The sequence below is a fragment of the Enoplosus armatus genome, chromosome 13, assembly GCF_043641665.1.
Source record: "Enoplosus armatus isolate fEnoArm2 chromosome 13, fEnoArm2.hap1, whole genome shotgun sequence".
NCBI classification, from domain to species: Eukaryota; Metazoa; Chordata; class Actinopteri; order Centrarchiformes; family Enoplosidae; genus Enoplosus; species Enoplosus armatus.
In genome coordinates this window covers 19,866,478-19,880,339 of record NC_092192.1, presented here as the reverse complement: position 1 = coordinate 19,880,339, position 13,862 = coordinate 19,866,478, and the positions used below count along the sequence as shown (strand labels likewise).

Below are 13,862 nucleotides of genomic sequence, written 5' to 3'. Positions count from 1 at the left end.
CCCACAGTGAGAAACCACAAGGTCTTTGAAGTTGTCTTCATCCTGTTACTGTAACCCAAAAGCAGCTATGCTGGAATGGAGGAAACCCGCATACTGTGCGTGGCTCTAGCGCCTTGATGAAGTGAATGGCCAGAGGTGGGAAGGGAACGCATGTGGACAGCTGAATATCTGTTCACCCCGACATTATGACTTGTGTGTGTTCAATACCTAGCGTGTAAAGCATGCACAAGAAAATCTCATAAAGTTTTTAACACGTCATAAACATCAGAAGATGAAGATGTAGAAGAAGATGAGAGGGAGAAATCCCTTTATGGCTCCCATACCATTTTAAGCTGCAGTAAACAAGAAGCAACAAGTCTCATCGAATGAATTCTGCTCCTCTTGAGACCACCAGCTTGGAAAGGTTCAAAGTAAGAAAAGAGAAAAAGGAATAATGCATCTCTATCTTAGAAATGCCTTGCAGTCCAGATGCAATGTGGCGTGCTTGGTAGTGTTAGCTGACTCTCTGCAAAAGGCTGGTCCTGGGGATTGCAACACAGCTCATGAAAATGGAACAGCAGCATGACTAACATTTTAAAAAGCTGGCTGCGTCTGATCTGCCTGAGCCCAGCAGAGCAGTGTAACCCAGCATAACCTGACCTCCAGACTAGTGCACCCGACGTCTGTGTAACTTTCAGAGATAACTCACACAATGCACACAACGTCCCTGTCATCTCAGGGATTTTGCCTCGGTGGGTGACGAGAAAGATCACAGCTAAGCAGGCAAACAACTGCACAACAGAGAGACACGCAGCATGTTTCAAAGGAGGTGCGACGCAGAGGCAGGTGCAGGTTGGACTGGGACTGGGAGACATGCGTCAGATTCCTGTCATCTGAGTCAAACCACCTGCTCACATTCTCACCCTACAGGCGGCATTCTTGTTTAAGCGCTACACTCACAACTCTTTGCCTTCTTTCTCTTTCATAATGGTGTGGCTTAAAGGTGCTGGTATGCTAGTTATCACCCAGTTTCAGTGAAACCCACAGCTCAGCCAGCTACACTATTCCTATTACTATTGAGGAGAATCAGAATCTCTCAAATTCGCCTTTCCCAAAAACACATATTTGATTTGCTACATCACCTCTGCTTTAACATGGGGTGGCTGTGTTTCTTGTTAGCAGTTCTCACAGCAGTCAGAGCACACAATGTGGCAATTATGCAGCAACTGCCTTAAGGCAGGTAAGACTCAATTTACATTTCTAGGCAGGTGAATCTCAGTACACATCCAGTCCAGGTTAAATGGAGTAATTAGAAAAAGAATTCAGATCACATTGTTATGCACCTCTGGGATTTATTTGATTCTCTTGTCAAAATAAGATAGCAGGTAGGGGTTTGCTTTGCTTAACTGCCACCTTCCAAACACACACAGACACAAACACAGACTTGAAGCCACATCAGGTTGTCATCCCTACATGGCCTAGGCTGACAGGTTGGCTATGATGCCCCCCCGCCCCCCCCCCCCCCCCCGTCAAGGCTGTCAAACAGCGACAACGGTGTTTAACGGTGTACTGTACAACTGCAGCTGCACTCTAATTAGAAGAAGTGCACACACACACACACACACACACACACACACACACATACACACTAACACATACACACAGCCCGCTGGGAGGGGGATTCCTAAGCCAGATGGTGGAGCGTCCCTCCTGGACAGAGTCTGCATATGTCTGAGCCACACCCGTCTACACTTGCCACGCAATTACCAGACAAATAATAAAGGTAGAGTTGGCAAAATGTTCTTTACTGTGAGATATGAGGGACACAGAGCTGTGGATGTTGGATACAGTAGAGCTACAGCCACTGTGTGATAAAGTGCAACAAGACTACATCTATTATGAATAAATATCATTAATATAACGTAGGAAAAGGTATTAATATGATATACATGACATTTTTTATTCCAGCAGCTAAATGGGCATCCATTTAAAAAAAAAAAAAAGAGGTGGAAGTCAGATCCACGCATTGGTGTTTATTGTACTAGATTGAAGTGCAGTGAGCTGTGTAATGAACTGTGCTAATCTGTGGGGGATTACAGAGAGCCAGCAGCTCTGTGTTTGCGTAGCAGCCTATCACAACTATCATTTCTACTCTCAATGAGGCCTTTGAATGCCTGGCAATCAAACTGTCATTTTGATTTCTCTTTCTTCCTGTTTCGCTGGCTCTCCCCTACATTTCCCCTTCTTCTTTTCTTACTCATTCTTTTTTTTTTTTTTTTAAGGAACAGACTGACCGGTGACATGTGATGACCATGTCTTATTAAAACAGAGCGATTCAGCAATGTAGCCGATGATGAGGTACCACAGCCCTCGCCCCAAGCTGGCAGCGCCCAGTTTAGTTGCCATGGCAATGCTGTACGGGCACTCAAAGAGATAAAGGTCAAGAGACCACAAAGGAGCTCAGCTTTCCAAAATCTCCACACTGCCTTTTTCAAATACTAGCATCGTCATTGCAGTTGCATCTCACAACGCAGCATCTGCTAACATGTTCCTACATTACACAGGTTAATATATGATTCCAGAAATAGAGTATAACACCATAGCAACACTGAAAAGAGGCTTATTTTACATTATAGCTACATATCAGGTCACCACTGCGGTTGTGACATCACGGCAAATATAGCCCCACGGATCCATTTAACTGAACAACGTTAATGAGTTTCTCAAGTCTCGGGCCTCCAGGGGGTCCGTGTTCATCTGAGCGTGATGCCAAGCAAGAAACATCGCAGGAATGTGGGTCTTTCTGACAGCACACAACAATAACACCGGCCACTTCCATCCTCATTCAAGGTAACATCACTCACACAGCAAAGCGCACTCGCAGCTATTTTGTGGACCACTCCCTCTGACACACACACACACACACACATACACACACATACACACACAATATACTGTACACTCTCCTAGTTTACCTTTATACCAATGAACAAGCTTGAGGAAGTGGGTAAATGATCAGTTCAGAATGTTTGAAGTTCATTACGTTTAGTCATTTATTTAACAAGCTGATACACAGCTGCCCTTTAGTCCCTTTAGTCCCTTTAGTCCATTGTTCTGCTGTGTTTAACAGCACAGTCCAGAGCCACATGGATTTATTGTGATGCTGAACTGCACATACAGCGTGGCTGCAGACAGTTGCTTTCTGCAGTCAAGACACAGAGTTGACACAGAGTCGGGGGCCAGTGTGGAGCTGACACTTATTCCACCCTCTCATAAAGTCCGCCTTTATGACCACTTTTTTTTTCAGTGTGGTGTATGAAGAAATGACTCAAACTGGTGAACGTTAACGTCGCCACAAACGCATACATGAATAGTACTTTCTTTCAGTCTTCGCTGTTTCCATTATAAGTCTGCAAGTAGGCTGCTCACTAACTGTACAGGCTAGGATTTGTGAATCAATGTAGATCAATGCAGCTCTAGAGAACTGAGCATCAGCAAAGACACAACGCATATGAACTATGACTCCAAACGACATGCTGATAACTCCACAGAGGACCATGTTTTTTTGGATGTTAATGTGCGCAAAGTCTTCAGTTCAAACAACATGACAGCGTGATCCAGAGGAAACGTTTAAATGAGGATACAGGCACGCTGTTTTTGCAAGACCAGCTTTCGTGCAGTGACGCACACTGCCAACATTACTCCTCTGGGACCACTGTATACTCACAAATACACCATAAGTGAGCACACACATACACATACACACACACACACACCACACCCCACATACACAGATATGCACACGCAGAACTCAGCTTGGAGAGGACAGATTTCATATCAAATCCCCAACAGAGACTTGAGGATCTCCGGCCCCCCTTGGTTCTATTTCTGCTCATAGAAACTAGGCTAAGAGGAAGGAGAGAATAGCAGTCCAATTTAACAGTGACGAGCGTCGGAGAGACACACAGAGAGAGAGAGAGAGAGAGAGAGAGAGAGAGACACAGAGGAGTCATGAGGGGCAAAGAAGTAGGTGGTGGCAACAATGGGGTCAGTCGGCGTTGGATTCATTTTGTAAAGCGTATGTTTCCATTGTTTATATATACAGTATATGTGTGTGTGTCTGTGTTCCCCTTTCCCCTGGTTTCACTGTGTGCGTGTCTGAGTGAGGGGGAGCCAATGGATGGAAGTCATTCATTCTGGCCAGAGTGAGATGGGCAGCGGTGAACCGCTCTGCTGATGTGGCCAGATCCTTCCCCTTCATTCCTGCAAAGGGGTGATCCCTTTTCATGTGTCAACCCCATCAGTATAAATAGTCTGGGAAGGAGGAAGAGTGGGGGGGGGGGGCATAATGAGTGAGGAGAAAGTGCATCTTTTCTGGTTGTTCTTGTGACCAACTTTTGGATTTGAGCGCGTGAGAGACAGTGAGAAACAGTGCGGAGAGAGAGCAACCGAGTGCAGAGGCAGGCCTGGCTACACGGCGTCTCAGACTGCAGCGAGGAGAAAGCTGACCACAAATATGCCCGACTGTGGCCGGCGGGCTCCTGACCGACTGCTCTCCTCCCTTGCCATGTGGCCGCAGTGGGCGGGGAGCGCTTTTTCCATTCCACTTCCTTTCCCTGCCACACAGAAAGGAAACGTGCTGCAGATGTCTGGGAAAGAGTGTAGAGCTGCCTGCACGGGAGGACTTCAGAGCTTGTACACGAGAAGAAAACCAGCAAGAGATGGGGAGTGTGTGAGTGCGCTCGAAAGTTCAACCCCCACTTCCCTGTTGCTAGCGAGTCGAACACAACTTCACCCAAAGCCACTTGTACATCACACGGTGTTAGAAATACAGTAAGGTCTTGCATAGTTATTCCACTGACGAGCTTAGAGGCTACTGTTTTGAAGTGAGAAATAAAATATTGTCCATCTGAGAATTGAGTCAGGTTGATTGAGTTTGCGACCACTAGTAGCATTATGGAGCAATGTTTTCACGAGGGGGTCCCCGTTTTGTTTGTATCTTGCACACGAACAAGGACGCACATACACACGGACGGTGCAATGTACAGTCTGCTGTTTGTTTCTATTCTACTGTTCAACAGGTGGTGGTAGTAACATGCCGTGAAATGTGGCAATTTAAATTTAAAACATACGCAAAAAAAGAATGACTTGTTTTAGGCGGAAGGAAATGTACTCGACATGTTTTTTAGACAAGGATGCACACAATATGTTTTGGTGAGAATGTCAACATAACTTTTGTTTGTTTACGAGAAAACTCTTTACATGCAGCTATTGACACCCTGTCTATGTAGAGGAAAGAAAACCCACCTAAACCGGCATGATATGGATGATATACACTATGATTAGGCCACATTCAGGATATTACACCTGATAATAGTTTTTTCTTTGCACGTTTATTCAGTTCAGTTGTTCCATTATGTTTTTTTTTGTGCATTGATTCTTCCTTTGGATCATGAATGTGTTACCCAAACATCTTCTCACCGCAAATCCTATCTCAAACAATTTCCATTATGCCAAGATAAAAATGGCTTGTGAAACCCACGAATCACTACCATTCAAACACTAACCACAATAAGAAAGAGGCCAACTCCAAACAAAAAGTGCAAGTTAGACTGCTGGTTTCAGTTCATGTTTCTTTTTCTTTTTTTACGTTGATAAAAATGTCAATAAAAATGACTCTGATGAGAATTTTAGTTTCAGTCAATGGTCTAAATGCTATTTCGGGGAAGTTTTCACCAAGAGATCAAAAGTGATCGTGAAACAATTCACTATGACTAAAAGTAGGTTCATACATTCATATTGTAAGTAAAACTGATGATTTTAGTCCATGTTTCTTTTCTCTTTATTTGGCTGATTCTGGTGTGGATGCCATATCGAGCCAATGTAACTGCTTAAAGATGATGAGTTTACAACCACTATAAAACAGCAAGAGGAACATACAGAAATCAGAAATCCTGTCAGTGTGTGAGGATGAATATGCTGTAATTTAAGTGACAAAACCACTATGACATTTGAGACAGCTTTCACTCTAATCTTCTAAATTTGTGACAGCCAAACTGGGGCAAAATCAAATTAAAGGCCTGTAGGTTTGCCAGCCTTACCACTTTGATTAATAGGGCATTCATTTTCTTTCACGAATCAAAAGCTTGAATTCAGCTCAAGGGCTGCGGTGCATTAGTCTCAGCCAGTACCTGCTAAATATTTGATGGCAGTGAGGAGGATGCATAGTGAAGCATCAAGGGAGCAGACTAAACCTATAGCTGATCAATAATACATCCAGGGCTAGCCCACTTGTTCGTATGAGATAATGCATTAGATGTATTGGAAAGAGACGCAGCGAAGCGAAGCAAAGGTATTTGAGATGAGATGAGACTGTCTGACTGCCAGGGGATCTCTGTGAGCTGCACTCGTTCACACCAGCGTCTCTCAGGAATACTGAACAGCAGTTGAACTCAACCTTGAATGTGAACCCGGAGGAGTGTTATTTATGTGGAATTTTGAAAAGGAGCCGCGTTAACCGGAGAAAATCATTGAGAGAGGTTCACACAGTGTCCGGTTATACAGTGTGTAATAGAGAAGGGATGTGGATATAAACAAAACAATGCCTTGAGGTTTGCATTCGATTTGGCGGAGTCTGGGTCAGTTTAAACATAATACCAGAAAACATCCCCAATCTGAAAGCAAAAGCAACCACAATGGCATTATGCCCTTTATACAATACATACTAACACATATACTGTCTGAAATATCGATTTGAAAGCAACAACTAAAAAGCAGGATGAAATAATGAGCTCTCAAGTTGGCATTATAACCAAAAGGTCAAAAGCCAGCAATCTGACAAACACTTCGAAGGTGCTATGATGCTGCTGCTTTGTCAGCGTACGAACATACATATTCACCGTCTTAGTTTAGTGTGTTAGCATGCTACCAGTTGCTAATTAGAACTAACACAAAGGACGTATTTGGTCATAAACCAAAAGTATTGAACAAAGTCAAGTTTGACCTGATGATGGCGCTCGAAGAAAAATTTAGGAAGCTATTACAATCCATCCCCTTGGGAATGTGAACGTCTGTACCAAAATTGGTGCTAATCTGTCTTCCAGGTGTAGAGATATTTCACTGGATAAGTCAAAACTTTGACCTTCTGGCTGCACTAAATAAAAAGTCTGGGGATCACCAAACGTATTAAGATTCAGCCTCTGGGGAACATGAATGTCTGTACAGCATGACACGGCAAAACTCAGACACACACACACACACACACGCACACACACACACACACACACACACACACACACACACACACGCAGTTCACATGCCAACCATGCTGTGCTCTTTTTAATTATGGAAATGTACGGTTATGTCAATGTAGGAACAGTTTGTACGTTAAAACAGTTTGCTTACATTACTGTTTGTGTGTGTGTGTGTGTGTGTGCCAGTGTCAGCACATGTGAAAAAATCCTGTCAGTAATCCCAGTGCTTTTTTACATAACAGTGTGGAGGATTAAAGTCATTATGTAGTGTTTTTTTAATGAGATTTCATTTCTCCTCTCTCACTTTCTTTTCTGGTCTCTCTGTGGTTTTATGTGGATGCGTGGGAATCCACTATGGGGGTTATTGAAACATCTTAATAATTGCATAATTACATAATTATCATAAACTGTATGTACAGTCAAGCTTTCTTACACGATCTCACTTAATGACACTAATTTAGACAAGGCATCGTTAATTATCCATAGATGAAGCAGCATGCTAAGATGCTGCTGGTAAATTCATCGAAATACTTGATATTTTACATAACTACTTTGAAAAGAATATATTTCTGTGCTCTCGGCATAACAACTGACTCATCTGCTTCATCTGACTTCCCCTTGATTCACTCACAGTGCGAGCTGTAAAGCACAACGATAGGATGTCCACAGGCTGTCAAACTGACTGTCTGGACCTCAGTGCAGTTTCTTGAAAATAGGGAGGGTGCAAAGTGACCCCAAGCCATGATGAAAAGAGAGAAAAATTGGTGAAGATTTGTATTTTCAGCTCAATTTAGCATCAAACGGCTCCAGCGCAGCTATCTTCTCTGGATAATCACAGTGCTCAGGCTCCACAAAATGGAGAATTCAGGGGTAATAAGGGGCCCAGCTGGTTCCATATGGCTACAAAAATCTTATTGTTAATTGTGAATTTCTTTATTTTTTTCATTCACAAAAGATGGTGAAATTGTGTTAAAATGGGAAACAGGATAGGATACATATTATATTGGTATGAGATAGAATACATAAATCTATCTCATACCAATATCCCATTAAAAAAAACAAAACAAAACAAAAACTACTTCAGTGGCATGGAGCGCTAAGCTAAGTCAACAGCCAGCCATTAGGTGCTAAATGTGGCTCAGGTTTCTTGACTCTGGCACTGGGATGTTACCACATCTCTGCCATTTAGCGTCCATTTTGTCACAAGGCTGTTTGACCGGATCGCTCACGACTGGCTAGGTATGACTGATGAAACAAGGAGGGACTCTCTGCCATATTTGGTCTTTAGGTGCACAGTGATAACATCTGTCATAAATTAGTTTGTTTCCACTCCCACATGTGAATCACAACTACTCCATAACTAATGGGATATATCTGTCACTCCTATCTAATACAGTACAGGCTACCTACTGTGTGTCTATCGCCATGTCTATCATCTCACATGCTATAACGACTCCTGGGAGTTTACAGATCTATAAATATGAATACCAAACATGTTTTTCCTTCCTCAGGCTTCCTCCTGTGTTCCCATCACTACCACAGCAGAGGCGAAACCAATCAGACATATAAAAACATTTTCATCGTGAGATGCTGTCAAGGTGACCTCCCAACGGCTGTGCGCGCATTACTCAAAAGCAATCCTACCAATGGCACTCTCACACTGTGTCTCCGTTTAAGACTCACGTCATCCTGGTTGTGGGGAGGACAGCTTAGTTGAGGCCGTAGGGTTCATCATTCATTGTCTCATGAATTAGATATGCATCTCATTACCTCCTCTGCTATTTCATCAAACACTCTGTGAAACCCAAATATGTCTTTTTGCACAAACTTGTGAAAAAATGACCTGAGAGGCCAGTTTGAATCTTTTGTGGGTCTCAAAGGGAAATTATTATTAAACACAATTTGATTCCTTTGGCAGTGTGTTTGAACTCATTTTGCATCATAAAAAGTTTGCAAACCCATTTCTGAAATTGAACTCCACAACTCTTCAGTCAGATGTCTCTATAGTGAGGTGTGAGCGTGACATGAGCTTGAGTTCTTCTTGGTGTGGGGGGGGGGACAAAAACCAAGGCATCTTCTTTGTTCCTCCCTGACTTCCTCCACATACCAGGCCAGTTTCATTACACAGGTACAGCCCACATACCTACAGCACAGTACACAGCCTCGGGCCTTATATGCACTTCATTAGTCAGTCATTAAACTATACTGAGAAATATGCTCATGAAGCTTGGCTGCTGTGCTGCCCAGATACTTCCATCAACAACCTGAATGACAGCTCGGGCTTCTGCAGCAGGCTGCAGTCTCGTCTACTAAACATCACTGAACATCTTCGTTGTGTAGAAGAAGTACCATTGGATTTTATGCCACAGTTTCCACATGAAGCAACAGATTCAGCCTGATGTATAATGTTATGTGTTCAGTGTTGTAAATACATGCAATCAAAATGTAATCCTTTTTGAAGTGGTGTGGTGACAGGCTGCCTGCACATATATGTATTTAAACATGAGCCAGTAAACATTTATGGTCCTGAAGAATGCTGTAATAACCCACTCTGGGCAGTGAGGTGTGACCAACCATTCTGGAGTACAAGTGCACTGCAGAAACAAACACCTAAACTCAGCCTGTCATTGTCTCATAAGCAAACTCTCCCACAGTGCAGCCAGAGAAAGAGCCTGCTAATCAAGCTGTGCTGTGTGAAATTAGCCAGAATTTAAATGAGAGGTTGGACTGATTGGAAAAGACAATGTGACGCAACCAGACTACGGCCCAACATTAAGTTTAATACCTGCATGTGCACATATGTGTTGTCCCCGTGACGGCACTGACGTCTTGGAAACACAAAACCAATGACACATTCTCATAGGAATTCAATCCTAAGTGTGAACCTTTTACAGCAGAAAAACACACTAAGGGCTGTGGCCGCGTGTGTGTGTGTATGTGTCCACCTCTGACCCAGGGCATTAACACAAAGTCTTTGACAGAGGTCAGCGCCCTCATTTAACCCCCAGGTTCTCCCCGCAAACACAGTAGCGCATACGCCAAACACAGTAATGAAAATCCTGCTGCAATCTCATCTCGCTCTGACAACATGACAGATATCCACAAATGAAATCAAAAAAAAAGAGCTGACGAAACATGTGAGGGAACTCACAAAAACACACACACACAACTTTATCCTGGGCCTCATTTGTGGATATAGAATATTACATAATCCCTCTGCCAGGCTCCTTTATTTACTCTATCACATGTAAATAAGGGAAAAGATTAAATTTTTCCTCATGAAGGAAGGCTTCTCAAATATAGGGCTGCTGTAAATAAGCACTCTAAATATTATTTTTGCAGCTGTGGGAGCTTCCAGGAGCTGAGAGCTAATATCACTGCAAGCTCACAGGTCTGCTCTCACAACCGCTGGCTGTAAGTCGTGCTGCAAGCGGGTCAATATTAGATTCCAATCCTCTCAAGAACAACTTGTTAATGTGTCAGAAAAAAAAAATCCAATTTCAGTGTGTCTCAGGACATCACGCTTTCATCACTTGCAACAAATTCCAAGCTGCTGTCCCTGTTGATCAATATTCAGTGTCTGTATGTGTGTGTGTGTGTGTGTGTGTGTGTGTGTGTGTGTGTGTGTGTGAGTGAGTTTTCGCAAAGGATACGAAATGGATTGCATTGTGTTCTATTTCCATTTCTTCATCGCATGTATCAGCCAAATCACTGGACCCAGGGGAACATTTGAATATGACCTTCACAACATAGACATTTCACTTGTTTGTGTGTTGAAATGGATGTGAATGTCACAGAGTGTTTGGGGTGGCTGGAGGAAAGAGAAATGTACAGTGTAGTCAGAGAAAAAGTCAGTCGTCTGAGAAAAGAAAAAGAAAACCAGTCTACGTCTCAGTGTTATCCCATGCAGTACATTGTGGATGTAGAAACAACCCAAAGACCTCCATATTTTCATTTCAAAAACATTGCGGCTCTACCATTTCCCAGTAAACGAGACGGAATTCAGGGAGTGAAGAAACCACATTTTTTCCTATCACGTTTTCTAAGCAGGGATGAGCTGTTATTTGACAGTTTGTCAAACACAGCAAAGTGCTCAACACATCCCAAATCTCCCCTCCTTCCTTCCTGCAATCTTGCCGTCTGCCTGAAGAGACAAATTTCAGCTCTTTCTTCAGGTAAACACTTCTTCGATAATGAGACAGGAAGGGAGGGGCGTCTTTTTAACATGGGGGTAAATTGCGAATGGGTGAAAGAGCTGGATGGAGACTGGGAGGATCCCTCTGCTCATGACTCATCTCGCTGTCACTCCAACAACCGGACTGAACTTAGCAGGTACTGTGTTTATCTCAGGGCAGTAATCCCAAAGTAAATACCAAAGAAAACACCACCACCCCGTCCTTATGTCCACACACACACACACTCCTCTGATAACAAAGGGGAGGTCAGTGATTATCAGGCCACCACTCACGTTCTCGTGTTGAAGATCAACAGCTATGGCACTGTTGTCTTTTACAAGTGGACTCATCAAGCTACTGGAAGTTAAAAGATAAGGACCCCTTAAGAAGTTGAATGATAAGAAAAAGACACTGTATGTTGAAACAGCCACTCAGATTCTTGCCTGATAGAGGATCTAGTCAAAAACATGATGTGAGGCTTTGTTCTAAATGGATGTGTGGCAGGGGTCCCCCCCCTCCACCATACTGCCAATTGGCTGAGTTATGACTCAGAGAAGGAGTACAATGTTAGATGCAAATTTCAGCAATCGAGTGCTCAGGTTTTAAAGTACCTTAAATGCCTCCATCAGCTGTGTCACTGCTGCAGCTCCAACTGTGTTGGTAAGCGGACCAAATCAGTGACAATAACTTCCTGTTCCTGTTGTTTTCAGAACACCGGCATGCACCTGTCCCTTCCACCTCGCATTGTATCTTTGCAACACGTCTCTCCCTCTGCCCCTCCCCTCCCCTTCAACTCACAGTCTGAAAACCTCTGGTCTGTAGCGTGGGCGGCACAGAGTAAAAATATCCCCTCCAGAATGCGACGCATGTAATGGCCTCATAGCTGTGATGAGTGATGTAAGACGCAAGGTTGGGGTGATGCCAAAATAACAACTGCACGGAGGGGAAGAGTCAAAGAGTCACAACGAAACGGCCATCAGAAATGGTGCGTTCATAGCCGAGGGGGGTCATAGGGTGAAAGCTGCCGTGAGGGAAGTGCGTCGGCTCGATGGTAAAATGTGGAGTAGCCACATGAAAAGGGCCTGCACTGGCAGAGGAAGAAGCTCCGTCTAATTCCACCAGTTACTATTACAGACGTCGGCTAAATCGGAGCCTAAAGAACACACAGACTGTTTTCTCACAGGAGTGGGAAAGGCACGTCAGGATATAGACACACAGAGATTAGCGTGATATCTGTGGGAAACCAGTCTGGAAAAAGTCCACTTGGTAAGATATCATGTGATTGTTCATGACTCCATTAAACATCTGTTGAATAGTGTCAATATTTGGCTGTCAACAGCGAAATAAAGGACGTCAAGATTTTGAAAGATGTTGATATATACTGTAGGAAAAAAAAAACGTTGAAAAAAGTGCAGAAGCGGTGATGTTGCCCTTCAAAGAGACGTTTCAAACTGTACAGTGCAGTTTGTCTAATTCGAAACAGCTCGACATCAGATGGAAAAGCACGGTAAGAAAGAGGCAGCAACCCTATAAAGTAAATTACTAGAGGCCCCTCCATCCTTTTAATGCCTCTGCTGTTGTTTGGGGACCTTTAATGTGAACGCTATAAAAATGAGAGAGGAGTGAAATAGGGAGAAGAGTGGAGGGTGAAACCACCCCAAAGCAACTTGAGCGTGGGCCACACAGCCTCTCACACAGTTTAGCAGTGAGAAGACACTTCCTGTGTGTCTAATCCTGACATATTACGCTGCAACACTTCATGTTACTGAGAAGATCTGCGGTGATGTGATTCTACCAGCAGCTAAAAAATGTCACTGAGACATTTGGGGTGGTTGTGCAGCGACACCCTCATCGACATTTTGTATTGTGTGTAGAATCTGATTTATTTGTGAACCCCCCCCCCAGGCAGAAAACTACACTGTCTTCACCCTCTGCTTTTCTAACCTGTGAGGAACTGAAAGTGGTGCACTTCCTTGCATTTTGAGCACTTCCACCCCAGACAGAGTGCTTTAGGTTGTGACACCATGCACCTGCAGAAGACATTTTCGCCTACACATTTACCCCTTGATTGCTTTATGTGGAAATGCTAATGCCGAGGAACGCCACAGGCTTATGTGGAAAGCGATAATGAGTGGCCACAAAGGAAGTGGACAAAGCTATCAGGAATGAATCTGCATAGCCTGTCAGACTGGATAGATTGCCCCATCTTTCCTACAGTGTGACAAAGAGCTTGCCTTAAGAGGATTATTACCACACGGTCATCTGTGTCTATATGCAAGATGCCAAAGGTTCACATGCAAGGGTCCTGCACTTGTCCAATAGGATGTGACCCTGTTTTGGGGCATTCCTGGAATGACAGCTTGACTGAGACAATTCATCTTAAAATGCCTGGAAGAAGCGCTAATCTGAAGCTCCCCAACATTTGTGTTCAGATTAGGCGGCAGTAAAGTAGCCC

General features: G+C 43.6%; 1 protein-coding gene across 1 annotated transcript in view; it reads right to left on the bottom strand.

Annotated features, from left to right (window-relative positions):
* Positions 1-13,862, bottom strand: part of spns2 (SPNS lysolipid transporter 2, sphingosine-1-phosphate) — a 58,718-nt gene that overhangs the window by 40,309 nt on the left and 4,547 nt on the right. The window lies entirely within an intron of this gene.